Source organism: Papaver somniferum, chromosome 9, assembly GCF_003573695.1.
Source record: "Papaver somniferum cultivar HN1 chromosome 9, ASM357369v1, whole genome shotgun sequence".
Lineage (NCBI taxonomy): Eukaryota > Viridiplantae > Streptophyta > Magnoliopsida > Ranunculales > Papaveraceae > Papaver > Papaver somniferum.
The window spans coordinates 66,807,763-66,820,730 of NC_039366.1; positions in this window are offsets into that span (position 1 = coordinate 66,807,763).

The window sequence follows — 12,968 nt, forward strand, 5'->3', positions numbered from 1 at the left end:
TATATATCTTTTACTATACTATTCAAAAAAAATTACTCTATCACTTGTAATTCATACTTTTGCTTACAACTTATGAGTCTCTCTTTGACATGGAACAGAAAAAAAATTCAGAAGAACCCAAACTTTTTGAGGTTTGTAAAGAAAGCATCATTGAAGGAGAGCAAAGAGATGATATTTACAATGAGGTTTCTGGAAGAAGATTTAAAAGAAGAGACATGACCATTTTGTCTTTTGAAGGTTTAATTGAAAACCTAGAAAATAAAATCTGGAAGATACAAGCAGATTCTGAATTATTCAAACTAGAGATATCGATTCAAATGTTGAATCTTGATGAATAATTTATGAATACACGGTTTCAAGTTTTTAGTGTTTAGAACTAGATGAATTTCAATTTATATATTGTTTTTAGGCAATTTGCCAAAGTAATGTTAATCTCATAGTTAAATATTTTATTTAATAAAACATAAATATCTTATGCTCAACATATGTTATGATTTTCTAATTGAAATAAAAAAAACGAATCACGAAAATTAAATTAATTTTTTTTTAATTATATTAGTTTGCGGTTTATAAAAAAGCTTGTAGAGACGAATAATTTTGTCTTTTAAATTCTCTTCTAAGCAAAACAAGTAGTCCTTAATAAAGTACTCAGGGACGAAGAAGAAAGTTGTCTGAGAAATTCATTTTCTAAGGCAAAATTAATTGTCATTTTTATGATATTTAGAGGCGATTTTTTGGACGGAAAGTATTCGTCTTTGAATAAAGCATTTCTAGGCAAACTGAGTTGTCATTTATGGAATATTTTGGGACAAAACATGTTGCTTTTGGAGGCAAAAAAAATTGTATTTGAAAGTTCGTTTTAAAGGCAAAATGAATTGTCTTTAATAAATAATTTAGAGACAAAATAAAAAGTTTTGGAGAGGACGAATTTGTCTCCAAAAATTCTTTTTAAGGCAAGGAATTTGGTCACTAAATTTTTTTTTTGGAGGCGAACAAGTTAGTCTCCAAAAATTTGATATTCAGGGGCTATTTATATTGTCTCTAATTAAATTAATTAGAGACAATTTTTTTGGTTTTTGATAATAACTATTAAAGACAAATTAAATTGACACGAAAATTACATTTTTGGGACAATTTTTTTGGTTTTAAATATTTATCATTAAAGACAAATTAAATAGACACAAAACTTTCGTTTTTGAGACAATCTTATTGGTCTTAAACAATTATCATTAAGGACAAATTAAATTGACACAAAACTTTCGATTTTGAGACAATTTAATTGGTCTTAAATAGTAATCATTAAAGACAAATTAGTTTGTCCTTGAATTTACATTTTTGCGACCAAAAAATTGCTTTTCGGTGGCCAATTTTTTGGTCATTAAAATATCTTTCGCAGACAACTTTATTTCGTTGGTGAAAGAGACTTTTATTGACAATAAATTTTTAGTTGTTAATTAAGTTTTCTCGTGACCATTCATAATTTTGTCACGAAATACTTTCCCAGACAGGGTATTTGAGACAACTTCGCGACAAAAAAAAATCCATCTCAGAAAATATTTTGAGACAAAAACAAGGGATTTCCTGACAAACTTTTTTGCCACTAAACGTGTGTTTTGTTGTAGTGTCAGGATTATTTCTATCAAAGTCCTCATATGCACAAGATATTATTGCTCGTGCATCAATGGCGAACTGCAACCCAGTCACTACTCCTGTTGATACACAACCGAAGCTCAGTACTACATCTGGCCCTCCACTCGAGGATCCGACTTTATACAGAAGTCTGGCCGGGACTCTTCAATACCTGACGTTCACCCGCCCTGATATTTCATATGCCGCGCAGCAGGTTTGTTTATTCATGTATGATCCCATGGAGATACACATGCAAGCTATTAAGCGCATTCTCAGGTATCTTCAAGGCACTCTTGATCACGGCTTATTTCTCTCTGCTTCCCCTATCACAGGCTTGACTGCATACTCTGATGCTGACTGGGCGGGTTGCCCGGACTCTCGTCGGTCGACATCTGGCTACTGCATCTTTCTTGGAGACAACCTGATTTCTTGGTCATCCAAACGACAAGCTACTGTATCTCGTTCCAGTGCGGAAGCCGAATACCGAGGAGTTGCCAATGCCGTTGCTGAGACTACTTGGTTACGCAACTTACTTCTCGAGCTTCACATCCCTCTACGTCGTGCAACAGTTGTCTACTGCGATAACACTAGTGTAATTTACATGTCAGGGGATCCTGTCCAGCACCAACGCACTAAACATGTGGAGATTGATATTCATTTTGTACGAGAGCGTGTACGTATCGGTGAGATTCATGTTTTGCACGTTCCTTCTGACAGTCAATATGCAGACATCTTCACCAAGGGCCTTCCACGGGTATTGTTTGTTCGTTTTCGTTCTAGTCTTAACGTGTGCTCCTCTCCCGTTACGACTAAGGGGGTGTAATAGATAATATAATTCTGTTACCTTATTTATCTGGGAGAATATACGATATGCAATGAAGTCTCCCAGATTTCCTGTAATACTATTTATATGAGTTTATGGAATAAGAATAATCACCGACACTTTCATCCACTTTGATTGAATGTGCTTGGGGGAGTTCAAGAGATGCATACCGAGGAAGAAGAAACCATGTGAAGAATTGGACAGATGTTTTATGTTTTGTTGGTTTTATTTTTGGTTTATATGTTGTTTACTTCCAATTAGTGTACCTGTGTAGGAGGAGGCTAGGAGCCCTTCTTGGAGCAGAATTCTTTATTTTTAGAATGCTGATTCAAATTAGGTAACTGCAGAGATTATTTGTTCCCGATATAAGGAGACTCCAAAGTTCATATTTCTTCTCAGTGTTCTCACACAAAACCCTCCTTATGTCTACACACACGTAAACTAAAACCATAAACAAAACGTCTTGTTTGCGATCTAGGATGAAAACCAAAAGTCAAAAAATGTGAAGATCAGTGGCAAACCTTACAGAAGATTTGATCACTGAAATTCTTATATGCCTACCGCTAAATTCTGTTGGAAGGTTCAGGTGCGTATGCAGATCGTGGTTTCAGTTAATCGATACTGATTTTCTTAATAGGAAACTTAAGTATGACATGGAGCATGAAAATTTTAGACTACTTGTAACCAAAAAAGAACTAGTAAAATATCATGGTTACGTGTACAACGTAGAATCGAAGTCATTGATATCTAATGAGGATGCTGTAGAGATTGTGTACCCGAAGCCCGTTGAAGGTGGAGGTATTCAAATTGTGGGTACATGTTTTCCTTTGATCCTTCTACATCTTTTTCGATCAACATCAAACGAGATCACTAATTTCATATTAAGGTACATGTTCTCATGAAAGAAGTGGCGACGATTTCAGTTCGATGGCTTGGTCATGGAAGATGGCGGAGGTAGACTCTTTACAGGGTTTCCGGCGGCTGCAGATGGGTGAAGTCTATGTGAACATTGTGAAGTTAGGGTTAGATGTGAGGTTTTCAATTCAAGGGAAGGCTGTTTTTGGGCATACATGAATCTTATTAGGAATACCTAATAAAGACAAAAAAAAAGATGTGAAATAACAAAATCAGAAGCCCCCTTAACCAATTTTTTTTAATGACAAATCTGCCTTTTTAGGATTAGTGTTAATACTAATGATTAGTTAAAATAATTCTGATTAGTGATTAGTGATTAATGATTAGTGATTAGTTTTAAGAGTATTTAGTTATAAATTTGTGTAGATAAAAATTTTTGAGTAAGAAAAAAAAAGTTAAATTTTTTTGGAGAAGGAGAAGGGGAAAATGAGAAAAAAATCTTGTATTTGATTCAATGGATGAGGAGGGTACACTTTTATCTTATGTTTAATCTCACTTTGTAGCTTAAAATCATAAAAAATTTATGTTTTTTCACTAAAGTTTGGCGAGTCTGGAATATGTTCGGCTTAATATATCAGCCGAACCCACCTGGATATTGACAACTAATGAACAGTTCGGCAAGCTGTAAGTATTATTATTATGAACCGAACCCACTTCGTAGCCCCTAGTTCGGCTTGTTTAAAAATGTCATAATGAGCCGAACCTAATCCTGTGTGATCTGAAAGAAAAGTTATGTGAGGTTCGGCTTATATTGAGAAAATCGTAAACGCTGAACCTTTTGGTAGTACATGGTTCGGCTATTTACATAAGTATTATATAAGCCGAACCTGATCATTTATATTCCTGATAATTGTTGGGGTAAGAATTTTGTATTGGTTCGACACATAATGTGAATATCATAATAGCCGAACCTCGTAAATGTGCTAGGTTCGGCACATATTATGATTATCGAATTTGCCGAACCCCTATGCATCTCTATCTATGACTAGGTTCGGCTTGAAATTTCATGAAATTTCATGCCGAACTGTTCATATACACTTGCAGGAAGCTTTTGTGAAGAACAGTCGGCTAAAAACACAACTCAATTTTGAGCCGAACCGAACACCGTAACTGTCATTTAATCGATGAAAAACAGCAAATAGGAGATTGGGTTTGTAAAACTTACTTTCTTATTCTCATTTCCGGAGTTGGAGATGCTGTTGGTTCAATTTCTGGTTCAATTGGTGGTTGATTTTCAGTTTCTACACCTTCATCTTCAATTGGTTCTTCTTCTTCAATTGATGGGTTAGAAGACGATTTGGTTTGCCTAGTACCTTCTTTTCTTTGTACGAGTCATTATGTGGTTGAGTTTAATCGACGATCAAATTTTTACGAATCGACAATTAATCACGATGACGATTTTTTTCGCGGGAAGGGAAGAGTTCGGCTAGAGGAGGGAAGAAGAAGAGATGTTAAGGGAAATTTATTTTGACTTTTTAAAAAACTGATTTTAGATTTTTGTATTAAGGGTATATAGGTAATTGAACTACCCATAAGGTACTCCTTATAAGGTCACCCAAGATGGGACTATTATTTTGTATGCCTAGAAAGATTTAGGCATGCCTAAAAACAGCCTTCAATCTAGGTGAATCATTTAGCCTGTAGGGTTTCTTCCGTATCCAATGTAAGAAACATTTTCCTTTTGGTGTTTGTACTATGTGCTTACTATTTCAATATTAAACTTTTATTTACCGAGCAAAAAAAAATTATTCAAATTGTGGGTAGTTGTAATGGTTTGGTTTGTGCAAGCCAGTTTGGTTACATTTTTTACATTTGGAATCCATTCACTGCAGAGTACAAAGTAATATTACGAACCAGGGGTGATGGTTGTTCACGAAAACACATCATCGTTACTGGATTTGGTTATGACCCCAAAACTTGTGATTATAAATTCGTAATAATTTTTCATAGACCATATACAGATGTTTCTGAAGTTGAGATATATTCTTTAGGTTCAGATTCATGGAAAGCATATAATTCTTGCATCAACTATGAGTTTTCTAGAGGAGAAACTGGGGTGTTTCTAAAAAGAGCTCTCCATTGGCTAGCGTATTTGCATAAAAGTAACAAGTCTAGGCAGCTAAGTTTAGTTTCTATCGATTTGGAAAACGGGGTATTCAAAGAAATACCACTACCTAAACACATGGATGATTTCGATTATATATTTGTTGACGCGCTAAGAGATTGCCTTATATATTTGTTGACGCGCTAAGAGATTGCCTTTGCTTGCTTTGTAGTGTTTCTGAGGTTAGTTTTGAGATATGGGAGATGAAAGATTACGGAGTGGGAGAGAGTTGGTCTAAAGTGTTCAGAACTGACTGGCAGCAACGGATGACAAAGGGTATTCGATACCAACTGTAACAACCCTACTTTTCATATAACCCCGACCGATGATTAAATAGAAAGTACGTCGTCAACTTCCTGCAAAGGGGTACATAACCCACAGAAAACTAGGAACACAGTTCTATTACAATTGAATATGCAGAAAGGAATTTTATTTCTTAACAAAAATAACGATGTCGAGTAATTATGATGTTCTTGACTTCAACAATATAATCCATCCTTAAATAACGTCGATCTAACCAAAGAAAAAAATAGTAATGAAGTCTACCCAAAAGAAAGTATCCCCGCTGCCTCACAACTAAATAACGAAAAGTAAATAAAAGAAGAAGTGTAGATGTCCACTCTCAGTTAGGGATTACGTAACGAGAGTTGTGTCTTTAAGAAATGGTGAAATCCTATTAGAGGTAATGAATAAGAAGCGTAAAGCATATCAGTTGTGAAAATCCACTTGGAAGAAATGAATAGACGCCGTGGTAGAAGAAGGTACGAGTACATGAAGAATATCTTATGGATAGGCGCTTGTGTGGAGAGTCTAGTTTCAGTTAACTCATGTACATTTGTTTGTCGTGGATGAAAAAAAATTATGACGGAGTTGGAGAGGTTCGGGTTTGTAGAACTTCCAGAGCAGCATATGCGTTCGTTTAATTATTGTCAACATCTAATTGGACAGCGACCGATTTGATCCTCTATTTAACAAAAATTCATCCTAAAGTAGCCATCTGGATCTAGGTAAGTTTTGGAAATAAAGACACCAAGCACGATTCTGTCAGTATTTAACTCCACCAGGCACCAACCATCAAAGTATTCCTAGATTTACGTGGAGAGTCTAGTTCTAGTAAACTCAGGTACATTTGTTGGGATGAACAAAAAGATTTAGGATGGAGTCGGAGAGGTCTGGGGTTGTTGCGATGCAACCCCTACTTCTTTTATTAGAGTTAGCTTATTAGTCTAGTATTTGATTTTTGTACGTATTTAGTATTCAGTTTACAAGGTTTTCTTAGTTAGTTTGCTTGCTTAACAAGTTTATTCAGCTATATATAGCTCAATCTTAATCTTGTAACATCATCAGTTATCAATATTAAGAAGTTTGTTCAATTTATTTCACAAGGCAGAGTCTGCTCGCCCCAGAACAAAGGGCTTTATCTCCTGTTTTCAAGTTCTTTTACAATTTTATTCTAGTGACAAGGTCTAGTATCCTAACATCTGGTACATAGCCAGGTCGATTCACTTTCAATTTTCAAACAATTTTTTTTTCCAATGGGTCATGATTATACAGAAAATCTGAAACTGGTACACGATAGCATGGCTGATGTGTTTAAAAATGTTGATACCCTAATTACTGCTATGGCAAAACAACAGCTTGAAGAACAAGAGAGGATCAAGAACAAGGCTTTTGAAAAACGTCAACAGAGAGAAGAAGAAAAAGTTGCTCGTAAACTGGAAACAACTGAGAACAACACAGTTCTAGAAAATACTATTACCACTAGCATGACTACAGCCTTAACGACTGCTCTCAACACTCAGCTTACGCAAACTACAACAGTTATCAACACCCAACTAGCCACTTCGCTTCGTGCAATTTTTGCTGAATTTCTGCCTCAGGTGGTCCCTAATACTGGTGGTGTTTATGATCCTCCTCCTCCACCTCCTCCTCCACCTCCACCCCCACCTCCACCTAATGCCAGAGCCAATGCAATCAATCTTAAATTTCCTACCTTTGATGGAGAGGATCCTGATGGGTGGATTTTTAATGCTGATCGGTACTTCAGTTTGCATCAAGCTGATGATGCCCTTAAAATAACTATTGTTGCTTCTAGTCTGAAAGGGATGCTAATGTGTGGTATCGATGGAAGCAAACTAAAGTCACAATTGTGACCTGGTTGGAGTTCTGTGCTCATGTTCGTGCGCGTTTTGCACCTGAGAAATTTGTTGATGCTCGTCTGGCTATTAGTACAATTAATCAGGTAGGCACAGTAAGAGAACACATACCTTTTTTTGAGAAGTTATTAAATTTTGTTTACTTTCCAGATGACTACTTGATCAGCTGCTTCATTCGATCTCTCAAACCTCACATTGGTAGTGTGGTCAAATTACTTGCACCACAAACTTTGAATGAATCCTTTACAAAGGAAATTCATCAAGAAGAAGCTTATGCAACAGTCAATAAGGTTCCTACCAACCTTATCGTCCCCCTCCACTTCGAGCTGCAGCATCTCCTACTAATACTCCAATCAAGAAGCTTGCACTTCTTACTGGTTATAAGAAGTTATCATGGGAGGAGATGAAAGAAAGACGTGAGCAGGGTCTTTTTTTTAATTGTGATGAGCCATTTAAATCTGGACATGTTTGCCGGGCTACTTGCTTTTAGAGATGGATCCTCATTCTACTGAAGGCATCACTGAGACTGAGCATACCACTGAAGAACAACAAGTTAATGACGATGTTGTTGTTCTGGTATCAACCCCAAGTATCTTTCTTAACTCACTTTTGGATTCTACGTTTCCTAACACAGTGCGTATCACTGGTTATACTGTAGCGCCCCAAAAATTAAGCTACTTATTAACCTAAGTGATTAACTACCTAATGAGGCATTAAAGATCTCAACCATATATCTTAACTTCCAAATAGAAAATCTTATACAAAACTTAACCCAAAGCTAAACCCACCACTCGAACAATTATAAATGAAAAATATCTCAAGTTATATAAATTAAATAGTGTGTTTGTGATTACAAAAATAATGTACAAACCTAAAATAATTCGCAACAACTCTAAAATCTTTAAAAGATGGAAGCGAATATCTTCGCGTACACCATAACTTCTGGTAACTGAAAAACTGAAGTGGGAACGAGTGAGCATATCATCCCAAAAGGGGGGCTCAGTGGATACCTTTATAACAATCTGGTAATCACTAACATACTTCACAGTTCTACAAAAGAAAACTGATTGCACGTCTGATGCACACAACACAAAGCAGAAGATTGCTCCAACTTTCCACCTCAAATATTGTGTCCATGAACAATATCTATAAAAGATCCACCATCGGACGGATCTACAGAGATGAAATACATCAACCTAAACATATGTCATCCTAACCTCGTCTCACTTGATGAAGGAGAAGATGCTAGAATAACTCCAGTCTCAAATGATAGCATGAATCCAGGTACCATATGATGTTTTCATGGAATGCGTACTCCTCATAAATTCATATGCCACCATCTAAGTCTAGAATATAAGAAAATTTGATTACTATGACTCGACCCCGCACAGCAGGTTCCCAATAGGTCCCATCCTACCAGGAACCTGGAATTTCTTCCTGAGTCAAGATCATAGTAACCCAGTCATACTGCTAAGACTGGACAATCAAGCATAATATGCAAACGACCAATCTCCCCACATATATTCGATAGCTGGGTGGCTTATTATTCTCCGCTACCCAGTGATACCCTGATGTGTCCCGCAGGTACCCTCAAGGCAGAGAGTCATTTCCCCCTATAGTAAAATAGGTATAAAATAGTAATATCAACCCACAGCTGCCACCAGACAACTTCTAGGGTCTATGTAATCTATAGGTTGCTTTGACCGATAGTAATATTGGGTACTGATCTTCACCTATGTACTAGTGCGTGGCCTTCCCCACCTATAAACGCTTAGCGAGAATCCGTGGAGAACACAAACAATCCTCGCGAGGAGGCTAACCAATGCATATATGCGCACTCAAAACATGCATTGCATAAGAACATATAGTTACATTCAACATGCTCAAAAATAATAACACACATCATGCTCGTCGTTTTAAGTAACTTAATGATTACAAGAGAGTTACAAGAGTTCCGACCTGTTTAAAAGACAAGCCTCGCCTACCTCAAGATTCTCAATCCACTGGTTCATCCTTTGAATCGATCCTTGTTAATAAAGACTAACTGTTAATCATACAAGCACTCGAAGAATTAGCCAAAAGGCTCATACAAGCCTCATAACATAATCTCATACAAATCTCTAGTTATAGGCTAAATGAACTATCTAATGGTTCTAAGACCATTTATGGTTATACACCCTTTCATTATCTATATTTACCATAGTTAAGGTTTACTAATTCAATTAGGTTGACTCTATAGTCCATTGTATATGTTTTATAATTATCTACAACTTTGCAGAAGGAACCAAAGGTCAATTCAGACCACAAGAGGTCTAAAATGTCTAATTATGAAAACTAATCATAAGCCCAAGCCCATGACCCGTGGGCTTACTCCGGCCTGGCCCATTACACAAGGTCTGGCCCAACTGGATCAACTAACGGTCAATGGCGTCAACCAACGCTCTACGTCAAGTCCGGAGTCAAAGGTCAAGGTAAGTCAACTGGTCCAATGTTCAACGAGTCAAGAGGAATCGGTCAGGGTTAACTCGGTCAAGATAAGGAAACTCGTTGAGTTAACTCAGTCCACAAGACTGATTCAGGTGTGTCAGAGTCACATTTAACTCACTCAGATTGACTGAGTCAGAACACTAAGATGAGTCAGCTGAGCTGAAAATAAACTGGCCAAGGCCATTGCACTAGCCAAGACTCCTAATGCACAAACATGATGCAATATACAACCCTTAACCTCCAATTTCACTCAAACATTAATCTGTAGCAATATCATCACCTTACGATTTATACTCTATCATGCTACAACAATCACATTCAACAACTCCACTTATAATCTCCACTACACAAACAACACCACCATCTTTAGCTACCACTCCAAATCTTAGTATTCATCTCAACATTTATCTTCAACACAACCAAACACACAACACTTCAATTATCTAAGCTTTCCCTGCATATACTCTCACTCTTAACTGCGACAACCAAACTTCCTTTACCATTCTCCGGAATCATCCACCAGCTCCATCAATATTGCAGTATAACCAACTTCATTATCATGCATCTTCACACCATATGTAATTGTATCTCCTATACTCAATCACCTAAGAAACAACATAAACACTGGAAATTTCAGAATTACCCACTGCATAACCCAGATACAACTCATTCTTCATTACTTAGTAGCCAGGAACGGGAACGATATCGGGAGCGGGAGCGAGGACGGAAGCGGGGAACACAACATTTTCAAAAAATGAGATATCGGAAGCGAGTTGGGAGCGCGAATTACATTTTTCCAAAAATATTAGTTATACTACCAATTTTCCAATATTGTAATCAAGAAATAAAACAAGTACATAAATATTTAGAAAATGTGACTTAAGTGCATAAATACAACAAGTACATAAATATTTAGAAAATGTGACTTAAGTGCAGAAATAAAACAAGTACATAAATATTTAGAAAATCTGACTTGTACTAGCATTTGGTAATGCAAGTTTTTTTACTTTGGCACTATCACCGAACATGACTCTTGCATCAACTTCTTTTTTTTTTAAATTTCTCTCATCTCTTTTGAAACTTTAGAACACAGGTTTATACCCTGAGGTATGAAGCCCAGTAAAATACCAATCAAGTGTTGACGCACCCTTGTATAAGATCCCATACAGGGTTTCACTTGGCACCCGAAATTGCATATGAATTTCTTCCCACCACCACCTCCTCCTTTATCTCCAGTTTTCTTATCAATCTTTTCAACGTACTTCCAAAGAGGAGTTGAGGTTGATTCTTCAGCTTGGTCACCATCATCCTCTTCTAAATTTATTACTGGGTTTGAAGATGTATCCATGGAAGAAGAAATGATTAAGAAGAAAAATGATTTGATGATTTGTGTTTGTTGCTGAAGGTATGGAATTGAAGGCCTTATAAAGATTTATCACGTCTCTTTAGTTTCTAGGTCTGAAGTTGGAAATAGGTGAGATTTTTGTTTCATGTTGGAATTAGGCATGAGAATTAAGTTTCACGGCTGATTCCAAGAACTTAATTGTTGGAAACAGATGAGAATTAAGTTTCATGTCGGGATTTAGGTATGGGAATTAAGTTTTTGGAACTAGTTGTGGGAATTAAGAATTGGACGGAAGTTGAAATCACACGGTTCTTAATGCTGGGAACGCGTTTTTTGCATACTAGGAACGCGCTCCTAACACGTTTCTCACTTGGGAATGCAGATACGCAGATCTGCGGGAGATACCAGACTTCCTTTGACGTTCCTGGCTACTAAGCTTCATTAGACCCTCAACCCTAGTTAAGACCGCCACTATCCATAAAACTTCTTCATTAATATCTTTCTCGCCAAAACCTAATATTCATCTAAAACACCACGAGACCACCACACTTCAGCCTCACTAATTCAGCACCACTATCTCTATAGCTGCAGCAACAATAACATCTCACAGTCTTTAAATCTACTTGAAATACATTCCCAACCTTATTCCCAATAAGCTACTAACAATCTTAGAATCAGGTTCATCTTCTCTGTATAATAAACACTAACATAAATCCATAGTTTATCTTCTATCTTCAACCAATTCAGCTGAATCAAAACGTATCCCCTTCACAGCCTCAAGCCAAGACCGCCAATCAATCTTCATTATCTTCTTAAGCTCATCACTGATTTCACTTCCATTAACTTCTTCTTCTGACCCCATCCTCCAATAACATCTAACACAAATTCGATTCTCACCTTAATTATTCTACTGCCACAATCCATTTCATCAACATAACAATTCCATCATCACCTCCAAGCCATATACTCAATAACCAAACACCACCTGCAATCCCGGCTTCGCACATCTCTATCAAATTCATTTCAATTCCCAATTCCTATTATCTCAAACTCAAATCCTAACATCATACACACAACTCTTCTTCTCAGCAAAACCCTAAATTAATAACTCAACTTCAATCACCATGATATTCATCTTAATCATCACTTGAACCGAACTTGGATTCAATCCTCTGAGAAACCCTAACTCTAATTCAATTAACTGAAAACTTAAATTAAACCCTATATAATCATCTATACTTCAATCAAACACAAACCCATCCATAATCTAACAAATAAACAACAATTTCATAAAGAAATTTCAATAAATTAGAAATCCTAATTAAACCCCTGATTTGCCTTTTCCAATGGAGTTTGAATTCGTAACTCGAATTAACACCACCACCAGCAGATTTTCTCTATCGATCTTACTTCTCTTAATTCAAACTCAAAATATTCAGTTTTTTATTCTCAAAACAATCACAGCCAAAGAACAGGAAAAACGAAAGGAAAGAAGAAGAATGAAGAAGA